This window comes from Erythranthe guttata, chromosome 8 (assembly GCF_056151865.1).
Source record: "Erythranthe guttata isolate IM_541 chromosome 8, IM_541, whole genome shotgun sequence".
Taxonomy (NCBI): Eukaryota; Viridiplantae; Streptophyta; class Magnoliopsida; order Lamiales; family Phrymaceae; genus Erythranthe; species Erythranthe guttata.
In genome coordinates this window covers 7,580,492-7,592,588 of record NC_142540.1, presented here as the reverse complement: position 1 = coordinate 7,592,588, position 12,097 = coordinate 7,580,492, and the positions used below count along the sequence as shown (strand labels likewise).

The 12,097-nt window shown below is 36.5% G+C and overlaps 1 long non-coding RNA gene across 1 annotated transcript; it reads right to left on the bottom strand.

The window, feature by feature from the left end:
• Nucleotides 1–2,416: 2,416 nt before the first annotated feature.
• On the bottom strand, nucleotides 2,417–3,140 carry LOC148768435 (uncharacterized). Its single transcript, XR_016032839.1, has 2 exons — nucleotides 3,066–3,140; nucleotides 2,417–2,989 (listed from the first exon to the last, which is right to left on the bottom strand). It is a non-coding gene; the product is annotated as an uncharacterized LOC148768435 (long non-coding RNA).
• Nucleotides 3,141–12,097: the final 8,957 nt, after the last annotated feature.

Genomic DNA, 12,097 nt, shown 5'->3' with positions numbered 1-12,097 from the left:
AAATAAATGTATAAAGTGTGTGCTAATGTTCATTGGCTATTCAAGTCTTCAAAATATTATGGCACCGAAAAAACAACCAATATTTCAAAGGGGAGAGATCTTAATGCAAATAAATTGGGTTGAAGACATTGAAAATATTTTCATTGACTTCATGGTCGTTGAAGTGCAACTTGGTAGCTTTGTTTGGCCCGACAAAATATATGGCTCTTGGTTCCTAGCACAAGACATGTTCACAACGAAGCACGGACTGTTTTTCTCCGAAGATTTCTTGCTAAAAAAACTCGGCCTCCTTCGTAATCGTTTTGGAAACTTTCAACGATTATTGAAGTTAGATGGTGTGTACTATAATCCAAAAACCAACATTGTAACTACTGCCGCTGTAATATAGGATTACATAATGAAGGTAAGCAAGACCTATATATAATTACCATCGATATTTAATATGTGTGTAATGGAATTTTTTTTTATATCCATTGTTGTAGGAGAAGTATTCTGCATACCAATACTGTATATCCGGCGAATCAAAATGGTAAGAGTTGTCGGGTTTTTTTCCAAGACATTGTGGTGTATGCTCAACCTTTCCCCGACGTTGTTGTACTATCGTCTGATAACGAGGATGAACCGAATGATGAAAATGTGGTGGTTGTCCCACAAGGCCCTGTTGCACAAGTTGAAAATGGTATAATTTATGTCGTCAATATTTCGTCTACTTCGGAAAAGAGTAAGGAATTTAACATTTCCGACTATTTGAATTACTACTCTTACTCTGAGGGTTCATCAAAAACAATTTATAGTGACCCGAACTCTTTCAACTATGGTGCTGTCGGAATACGGACCTACCCAACTCCGAGTCCAAAATCTGGTAACGATCGAACTTATCTAAAAAAAGATAAGACAACTACCTCAATTTGTTCGAATAACTCGGAGATATGAGAGGACTGTTTGATGAAATAAAATCTAATTTTCCAATCGGCATTATTTATATAATTCTAGAGTGTTTCGTGTGTGTGTTGTTTTGTCATTTTTTTGGGATTAAAAATATGTCAATGATTGTAAGCACTTGTCTTTCCAAATTGTATTAATATGACAGTGCAGTTTATTTTGGCCATTGTGTGTTCATTGATCTATTACTCTTATTTTGTTGCTCCTACATATTTTTATTGATCTACCTTGTTTATTTTTTCTACTGGTGGTGTATATGAAAAACAAATAGTTGGAATAATGCATTTCACAATTAGTACATCAAAAAATTTGAACCGTACGGAGCCAAAACGCAAGACTGGCGACGAAAATTCGCGACGAATTTTATCTCCTAGCGACGTTTAATTTTATCACGGTTAGCGACGTTTTATTATCGTCGCCAACTAAGTCCGAAATCATCGCCACCATTAGCTCCTTGTGTTCGTCGTTGACACTGAAGAAGATGTCCATGTCCTTGGCCGTTTCACATAGGACCTTCGTCACATGCAATTTGTCATCGCCAGACAAATATTCGAATGAGCTAAAGGCATCGAAAACCTTTTTCCTCGATTCTGACACATCGAACTCAAAACCAACCCTTTTCACAAGGTGCTCCAATTTTTCGTCGGCTTTGTCGAAAACTTCACCATCATCTCAACCAATTGAAGGTCTGCGTCATCGACGCGGGCCCTTTTCTACTTTGTTTTTCGAGTGGTTTTAAGGCTAGTTGCACTATCACCTCCGGTAGACACAAATGAAGTACTGTCACCATCAATCGATGCGTCTCCTGAACAAACATTTCCACCACCAACACTTGTCGGTTCTTTTCCCTTTGAAGAACCAATTAAGTCATTAACAGCTTCAACGAAGGCCTCGGCATGCTCCCCAGTGGCCCAGTCTGTGCCAAATATGACAAGCCAGTCCTTGTAGTAAGGCCATACCTTCTAGCGCATAGTACGGGCAGCTGGGTCGGTCTAAAAATGTTAACGTATTTTATAAGTTAGCAAATGTCATTAAATGCATACTGTTTATAACTTATAAAAACATAATACATTGACGTAGTCATTCCAGGCCTTATCATCTTGCACATCAATCATAGATACCACTACGTGATATCATTGAACTTAACCAACCGTAATTTTTCTTCCAAACATGAATTTTGGAATGGATGTGGGGCTCAGCCTTCAAGTTTGTCCCGGAAAACGAAACAGACATCTCACCCTCTAGCGTAGCAAGATAACCTATTTTGAACCCGTTATCACATTTCCACCCACGCGCAACAATGTCTGTCAAAGCATAAATCAACATTTGTTCTTCTATCAAAGTCCAAGTCCTTCGTGTGTTTCCCGATTTCTCTTTCAAATTGGAGTTTCTTTGGGACATCCTAGTTCCCTCCATAACTAATACGATTGAAAAAAATCACACATTTTTAAAGCACGTAAAAAAATAAGTACCATTTAATAAAATAAATAACACACAAACAGTTGAACATTACAAAGTCATGAGAAAATAAATTTAAATAAAATTACAATTCATAAAATAGTCCAAACCATAACAATTAACTGTTCAAAATAGCATTTGGTTTTACTAATTACTACTACCCCACTCGTTATACATGTTATGCGCGAGATTGTCTCTCCAATCGGTCCATTGTTGGGATGACTCGACATTTCGTACGACTTCGACACAGTTTGAAGTATTTTCATTGGTTGTCACAAATTGAGGAACAAGGGCCTCCACGGGATCGTAGTCATCCGTAGTCCTTATAAAGTTGTGAATTAAAGTACAAGCAATTATAATGCGGTTTTGAACTTTCATTGGTAATATGCGGCACTCCGAAGAATACCAAATTTAGACTTTAAAATTCCAAATGCACGCTCTATCACGTTACGGGCTTTAGCATGTTTCATGTAGAAATATTATTGATAGTCTTGAGGTACAAGTGTGCCTACAGCGTAGTCTTTAAGATGGTAAGGTGACAGAAAATCTTCCCCATTAGTGTAGCCGTTATCAACGAGATAGTAGTAACCTATAGGTTGACATGACACTGTTATTACGTAGTATTTCATTTGTGATTCTAAAACAAGAATTTTTAAGGTTCTTACCCTTAGGCACCCTTAGCCCGTTAGCCATAGTGACAACATCACAAAGGACTCTACTATCCGCGGCAGATCCCTCCTACGCCGTCAACACATACAAAATTGAGGTTAACATCAGAAACAGCAAGTACATTAACAGATATGTCACCCTTCCGATTCCTATACCTTGGTTTATCAAGTAAGGAAACTCATACATCAACATAAGTGTCATCTAGTGCACCGATACAACCCTAATCACGTGGGAAAAATATTGCCATTGATGTTATAAAACTTATATTATGAAAAAATTTATAATTTGAAGGAAAATATTCACCAATAATTGAGTGTACCTTAAAGAAGTGTCACCTCTCATTATCACAATTTTCATCTATAGGTTGAGGGTTAACCAGGAGGACATAGTGTAATTTAAGAACAACTTCTAAAACCCTAGAAATGTTTGCTAACGGTGAACCCAAATATTTTAAAAGAAGACCGGACAACAACATTTTTTGTATGATGACCCATGATTTGTAAGAACATAGCTACTTGTTCGGGTATTTGGACATTTCTTGTTGGAAGAAGACCACCAAGATGTTCAAGAAGGTAACAAAAACATTTAAAGGTGTCCAATTTCATTATAAGATTATCATGACATGTCACATTATTAAAACTCAGAAGGTCATTCAAATTATTCATTTGAGATGGTGCTTTAGCAATCAAACTATATGATCTCGGAACATGGGCTGAACTGGTAAGACGACGACGCCTCACAAACAAATAAAATCGAACAAAAGTTACTATATCAAGCATAATGTCATCTATTACTTGATTGAGTACAACCGTAACCTCTTCTTTTCTGATAATATCCATCGATTCAAATGACAAGGCTGTTTTTCAAAAAAAACATTCAGAAACAAGAGGGATTCAGCAAGAATAATGACTCACAAATGGAAAATTGTTGATATTCATTCGTTTTAAAATTGTGGAAAAAATACAAGAACATAATTTTCGGAAAAATCACTAACAAATAATTAACACTAACCATAACAATCAATTTTTCACACTGGCAGTTTCAAGAACCTTAAGAGGCGAAGCCAAAATACAAAAAGTATCATTAACAGACACCCACGAACAACTACAATATTGTAGCAAAATTGTAAAAGCACGAAAAAGTTGGGATGTACTGGAGAATCCATCACTAACCTGGGCTGATTCCAAATTGGGAAAACAAGAATTCCACCTTAACTTTAGTCGATCTTCGGCCACCACTGACAAATACGGAAAAAAAACACCGCACAACTTAAAATAAGATTTATGTGTTCAATGTATTGACTATAAAAAATAGATACAGTACAAAAGAGTGGAGAAGAAATTCAATTGACGCGAGATGTTTCACCGAAAAATCACCAGCTAGGGTTGCCAAAGTTGGAATGGGGAAAATTATGTATTTATGTGGTTGATGTGAAATTTTGGCCACTACTCGGGGCTTTTTTGGTTTTTCGCATAAAAGATGTTAAGGCAAATACTATAGTAATTGGGTGGGCCAGGGCAGAAAGGAAAGGGATTGGGCAATTTCACCTTAGAGGTGACATAATGGAATCAAAGACTTGTGGGATTTGCTTGTGGGACCCACAAATAATCCACACACTATAAAATACAACCAAGCAATCGATACATTGGGAATATTTAATCTATCTCACTAGATCAATCAAAGCAAAAGGGTCATTGGTGACATAAATGTTATCATTATGCCATATTTTATTGTCATATAATGTCATGTATGTCATAGTATATTATTGTCTTCACTTAATTTTTGTATATGTGTATCTTATTTTCTTTCTCAGGCGAGCAATGTGGGAGGAGTATATTTATGTTGAGCCTATTATAGGTGCTGAGTCTACAGGTAACGATTTAATTGATTTGGAGTTTGACGGTATGATTATTCTCGTTGCACCCAAGAGGTACAAGTTGGCGGTGGAAATTAGTGACGAGGCTACACATTGGGACAATTTTGATTCGTGTATTTCATGGCCTAAGTACGGAGGGTCGTGGGGAGGGATTGTGGAAAGAATTTAAGGCAAAGTTCAAATTATTTTATTTATTTCACTTATTTTAATTATTTTGTTACAAATTAATTATTGAATCTTTGGTATGCCTTTTAGGGAACTTGGAAACTTCCTGAAAATGAGGCTATAAATAAATGGTTCAATGAAACTGCCAATTGTCGTTGGAAAGATGAAAAAACTAAAAGATTGATGGCGGTTTTTGATAAAGCGCCAAACCTTGCAGCCGCTAAGACAAATCGTCCGAATGGGATTAACGCTCAAACTTGGGAGAAACTATGTGATCAGTTTCAATCTATTTCTACTCCGGGATGATGGGAAGGTACATTTTATGCTTTTAATTTAGTTATCATATTTTCATATATTATGCATTAGTTTGTGCAATATTTTTCACAGTCCAAATCAACTAAATGCAAGGACTCGAGAAAGAAAGTGTCGACAGACCACCATTGAGGTCGAACAAGTATCAATAGTTGGTTCTACAGTGATGTAAGTGGCTTGATCTTTAATTTTAATTTATTTAAGTTTATAATACATACTTAGTATAATCTATTTTTTAGTTTAAAAAGTTTGGTAAAAATCCTACGGTGTTTGATACGCATAAGAAAACATATATGGGCATTGATGTGTTGAGGGAAATCGGACCATATATTAGTGAGGAAGGAGAGACAAAAGAACCGTATAGCGGGACAACAACTCTTGAACAACTTCTCATTTCGATAAGTGTAATGCAATTCTTCAATAGGTAGTATGTTAATTTTTTATGTTTAGTTGGGATATATGGATATGGCTGCGGTTTTAATCTATAAATATGGAAATGTTGTTGTGGTTTATTACATGGATATTTTAGTTTATCATGTTTAATTGCTTGATATGTTAAATAATTACAGAGTTGAGATGTGTGGATATGGATATTTTTATTTTGAATATGTTAAGTTATTGTGTACACGCAAAGATTTTTTTTTTTTTTGGTATGCTCATATTTAGTTGTTATGTTGTTGAAATTTTGGCTAAACTTGTGTACTTAATCATTTTCAGGCTAATTTGGAGCGAGTTTATGATGAGACCATGCGCGATGGAAGTGTCGAAAGCACAGCCAACTTGGCTGCAATTGAAAAAATGTTGGGAAAGAGTAAGGGCCTTGGAATTAAAAGTGCAAGCACAAGGATCGAAAAGTCGAGATTTTCTTCAACACCATCAGAAGTGGAGATTCAAATGAAGTCAATGCAAGAATAAATGCAAATGAAAGACGAAAAAGTGAATCGATTGGAAGAGAAATTGCTGGAAACCCGATAAACAATGCAAGAATAAATGCAAATTAAAGACGAAAAAGTAGATCGATTGCAAGAGCAATTGCAGAAAACCCAAGATATTGTGAACACCTTGCTCGAGCGTTTTAGAGAACAAGAATTACAATCCTCAACGTCGACTCATCCTAATGATATTGGAGTATAAAAAAACGGATGAAGTTAGTGTGCATTTTAAACTAAAGTTTGTAACAACATAATACATTTATGCTTTCAAGTTTTTATGTATTTTTTTAATTGATGTTTGTGTGCTACCTTGAAATTTAATCCGTAATCGTGGTTTTAATATTTTTAATTTAATAGTGCTTAGTTTTTTTTGTAAGACAGCTGAAAGTAGCGGATTTATTTTTTTAATTTAAAATAATTAAACAAATAAAATTAATATTAAAATAAATAAATAAATTTGCGACTAATGAAAAGTCGTCGCAAATTAAATATAAAACTAAAACATTTACTACAAATTAATCATACTTGAGAATTGTCGCCAAAATGTTTCGAACCATGCGACGAAAATATTGTTTAGTCGCCTAAATGTTTAGAGAACGTGAGATAGAAAAATTTCAAATGTCGCTAAGTTTGACGACGAAATATATTTTAGTAGCTATTGTTTGCAACTTTATTTATATTCGTTGCATACAACGTGCAACAAAATAGTTGCGATGAAATAGTTGATCCGTCGCGAGTAATAAAAAAACAATTTTTTTTTCAGAAAATACGGAATTGGCAACGATTTATGTGATTCGTCGCTAAACTTGGCGTCGCAAATGTTTTTTCGTTGATGGCTTTGCAACATGGCCTTTGGCGACGATTGTAGCTTAATTGACGAAAATTATGCGTCGCAAGACGTAAAAAGCGTCGCGAAAAGGCAGTTTTCGTCGCCAGATGTAGTCACCAATCTTGCGCTTTGGCCTAGGTAGGAAAATAAAAGAATTATTGATTTTGTTTCTCTAAATAGGGTAAAATTCTTCACTAATAGTTCATCTCGCAGGTTTTTTAGTGGGTCGGTTCGAGAAAATATGAACTCCTCGCTGAGGCGAGGCGACGTGGGTCTTGTAATCAAATGGGACTAGAGTCGTGGATGCAATATCCACGTCAAATGTGTCACGTGGTCATCCCTACTCTTTAGTACAAATTTGTTATTTTCTTTCCACCACCAAAATTAAATCTTTCATCATCACCTAGTTAATTTTCTCCTTCAAATAGGAAGGATAGGGCTTGAACTTGGTTGGAACGGTTGATTACCAGCCTAAAAACCGATCCATCCGTCAAATCATTTTTGCTCAAATTTGAAAACCGTTGCCGACCCAAGCTTTGTGGGTTCGTTGATGGTTGGCAACCGAATATTTGGTTCCGGAATGGGTCGGTTGATGGTTTATACCCGCCACCTAGTTCACATAAAAAAAAAATCAAATTTTGGAGTAAAAATATCCACATTCTGCGTAATGCCTGGTGCAATCATCAACCAACTTTTGATAATATTAGAAACCATCAACCGACCCATTATAGATGGGTTGGTTGAAATTTTCGACCCGATCCAATGGGTCGGTTAAAAATTGTTTATCCGCCTAAAAGTATGGTCGGTAATGGTTCGGTTGGAAGATAAAAACCAATGAAAACTCCATAAATGTCATTTTTCCACATAAACATAATATTACTAAAGTATGTTTTAGAATGTAGCACTTGAAAAAATGTATTTTTTCGAATTATACGATCCACATTTCGAACATCAACAACTCACATTGATACAGTTTTGTAGCACAAGAGAAGGTTAAGGTTTCTCCATACATTCATTCACATATTGACTCTATATTCTCTCCGATCCATATCATTCCAGATACTCCGACTAACATGATCGTTGGAGGGTTAATGTCGAAAATACCTTCCCCGACACTCATTTGTTCAGGTCATGGGCTTTGTTCATTGTTGGGCCTTTTTCTCCCCCTAAGGACACTGTAAATATGTATTATATTGTTGATCGGCCATTAGGCTGAGAAAAAACAGCAAACAAAGTTGGCTTGTTTAAGAACTAAAATGGTGGTAAAAATAATATAGTTATAATGCCTAAAATTAATTTAAAGTGCATACTATAAGGACCAAAAGTTTAATTTAGAGCCGATTTTGACTATAGGCGAGACAAGCGGTCGCCTCGAGTCCCCGATTTTTATAAATAGTTAAACATTTTAAAAACCATAACTATATTATTTTACATAATTTAAGTATTTATTATTACGTATTTATTGTAAATTTTTACACCTATTCTAACATTTGATGTGAATGAAATGTCTTAGCTATATCAGTTATAATTAGTTAGATATTGAGCTCTTCTATCAAATTTTTATAAAATTTTTTCAAGCAATCTTTGCATTTTTTAATAACTTCATAGAGTTTTGGCAAGTTAAAATATACTATATTTTTTTTTATTATAGTTAAACAAGGGTTACATATATTTACTTGTTCAATAATATTTTTATACTATTTTCAAAAAAGACTGAACTCCATAAACTTTTCATTTACCTTAACTTCGTCAATATTTCATTCATATTTTCCCAAAAGTCTTAACTATTAATAAAAATATCTTGGCTAATAGAATAAATTAATGTGCATATTATACAATACAAATCGATGCCGGTTTTTTACAAACTCTTAAACCTCGCCTAGCTAGGACCTCCAATTGCTCGAGATCGGCCAGGTTTAATTATCCTAATTCCTACCAACTCTTTATATATACACTTTGATTTGACATATTATATTTTTTTTTTTTTTTTTTTTTTTTTTTTTTGATAATGCAGGAACCCGCAGCCAACCATATAGGTGCACTGGGTAAACCTACACTCTCGTATAATAGCTTGCAAACCATACGAGAGATGTAAACCACACTAGGCTAACCATGTGTGACAAGCTCGACCTAGCGACCGTTGGCAAGGGGATTCGAACTTGTGATTTGACATATTATAGATTGTACATACAGTTTACTTTATGAGAGAGAGAGAGAGAGAGAGAGAGAGAGAGAGAGAGAGAACTCATTTGTTTACTATCACTAAAAAATTATATTCGAAATTCGTAGATAAAAATGACGCAAGTAAGCCAAGAAATCAGTTAAGGGAATTGGTACGTCAAATAAAGTTGACAACAAGAAATTCATAAATAAATTTTATAAGAAAACAAATGCAAGAAAATAATAATATTACTCTTTATCCTCTTAGATATGGAACACCTCGTTTGACTTCTATTATGGAAAATATAATGATTATATAATATATTATTTATCTTGTTAGAATATCAACTACAAAAGAGAAGAGCAAAAGTCAAGGCGTATCTCTACTTGAAAACAAATTACCCTTTTCTTTAAGATCGATGTCCCAATAGTATACAGCTTGAAACGTGTGGATTAAGTCATTGCAGCTTACACCAAATACCAAATGGCTTTTCTCTCGCTATGAGAGGTCTTTTCTCTCGCTATGAGAGGCGGATGACTGGTCATCTTCACTTTCACCAATTCATTTTAATTCCTGCATATTTTTCAAGGATCTGGACTATTGGATCAGTTTGTACTTATTGTGACCAATTTTTTAGCCATATTTGAGTTTTAAGATTAGGGTTTTTGTTTTGTTTCCTTTTTTGAATTTCCTGATTTTCCTCTCCCTATCTTTTCATCTTTTAAACCTAATTTCTCCTCCATCTGTAATCTTTTCTCAGCAGGGTTGACGGCGCTGTACTCTACCTTTTTATTCTCCGCCTCTCATCTATCTCTTGATTCACTCACTAATGGAAGGTATATCGGAATCAATGGCTCGATCTCTCTTGCTAACGGTGGATGAAGAAGAGGGGGTTACGGTTGAACATCCTACCGTAACTAGGGTTCCCACTCAAAGGCTTCAACTTCTGGGGAGGTTGGTCTGCTCTCGAGAGATCTCATCACATACGATCAAGACCAATCTTACCCGATTACTCCAACCGGTGAAAGGCAGCGAGTTTCGCCCACTGGGCTCGAATAGATTCATTGTGACGTTCAATCATGCCCTCGACTACACTCATGCAAAAAATGGTTGCCCATGGATTTTGGACAAAAATGCTCTCCTCCTTCAAGATCTGGATCCAAATTCCGATCCAACAACATGCGACATTAATACGATGAACATTGTTGTTAGGATTCATAATCTTCCACTTTCCAGCAGATCTGCAGATGTTGCAAAGCTAGTTGGAGATAAGATTGGTGACTGTATTGAGGTTCTAAACTCGAAAACTTTGGAAGTTGCCCAGTTTGCTAGAATCAAAGTCCGAATTGATGTGAACAAAAGTCTGAAGAGGGGGATATTTCTACATAATCCCGATGGTAAAAAGATCTGGGTTGCATTTACATACGAGAGGCTGCCTAATTTCTGTTTTCTGTGTGGAATTATTGGCCACGCGGAGAATAAATGCCCAACACGCTATGAGGAACATTTCGTCGACCAAGGGGAGAACTTTCCTTATGGCACGTGGTTGAGGGCCTCGACTATAAGAGAAGGAGATACGAGCAGATCACCCATGCAGGCGTTGAATAACAAATTTGGCGAAGTTCCATCAACAACCAAAGCCACTCCACGCGGTGCCGACATCTTCAGTTTTGGGCAGCCGCAAGGTCATGCAAATTCGAGTCTGGTAATAGCTGGTGGAAAGGAAAACAATAGAAATTTGACGTTTGATGACACTTCTTTGGTAAATAATGCGATTCAGTTCCAGGCAAGCAGTGAACTCATCCCGTTGCAACGTAAGAAGGTTGTGGTCCCAAAAAAGAATAAAAAACACAAGGCGGTGGAAAATAATGAGTGTGAAACAGAACGGTGCAGCAAGAAACAACTCTTGTGGCTTCGTGACGAAGACCTTAGCTCAACGGCGGAGACTGCAATGCAGTCCCGCCGAGACCAATGAGTTGCATCTTTTGGAATTGTCAAGGGCTCGGGGCTCCCTTGACAATTCACGCGCTCGGAGGAATCCTTCGAGTACATCGGCCCCTTATGGTGTTTCTCTCAGAAACGAGGGCATCACCTGCCTTTATTGAAAAATTAAAGGCTAAATGGAACCTGTTTGGAGTTTGTGTGGATAGTGTGGGTAAATCAGGCGGTTTGGCTCTTTTCTGGCAGAAAGACTTAGTGGTGGATCTTTTGAGCCTCTCTCAAAATCATATAGATGTGGTGGTTAATGATTGCGAACGGGGAAATAAATGGCGGATTACGGGTTTTTACGGGTGTCCGGAACAAGGTCGTAGATATCTTGGGATCTTCTTCGACGCCTACATAATTCACAAAATTTGCCATGGATTGTGGGAGGGGACTTTAACGAAATTTTGAGTAACAGTGAAAAGGAAGGGGGTCCTCCACGTCTTCCATCTCGTATTCATGCATTTAGGGAGGTTCTAGATCAATGCAATCTCACGGATTTGGGCTTCCAAGGGTTCTCTTTTACCTGGTCCAATAAACAAACATCACCCAATACTATTCGTTGCCGCCTTGATAGAGTGTGTGCGAGTACCGAATGGATCAGCCTGTTTCCAAATGCAAAAGTCCAGCACCTAAGTTTCTTGGGATCCGATCATGCTCCAATCAAACTTTCTTTGAGTGTGAATAGTCATGCTCAGCGGCAAAAAAATAATAGACCTTTTAGATTTGAAGCTACTTGGATGCGAAGGGATGAGTGTGAAGCTATAATC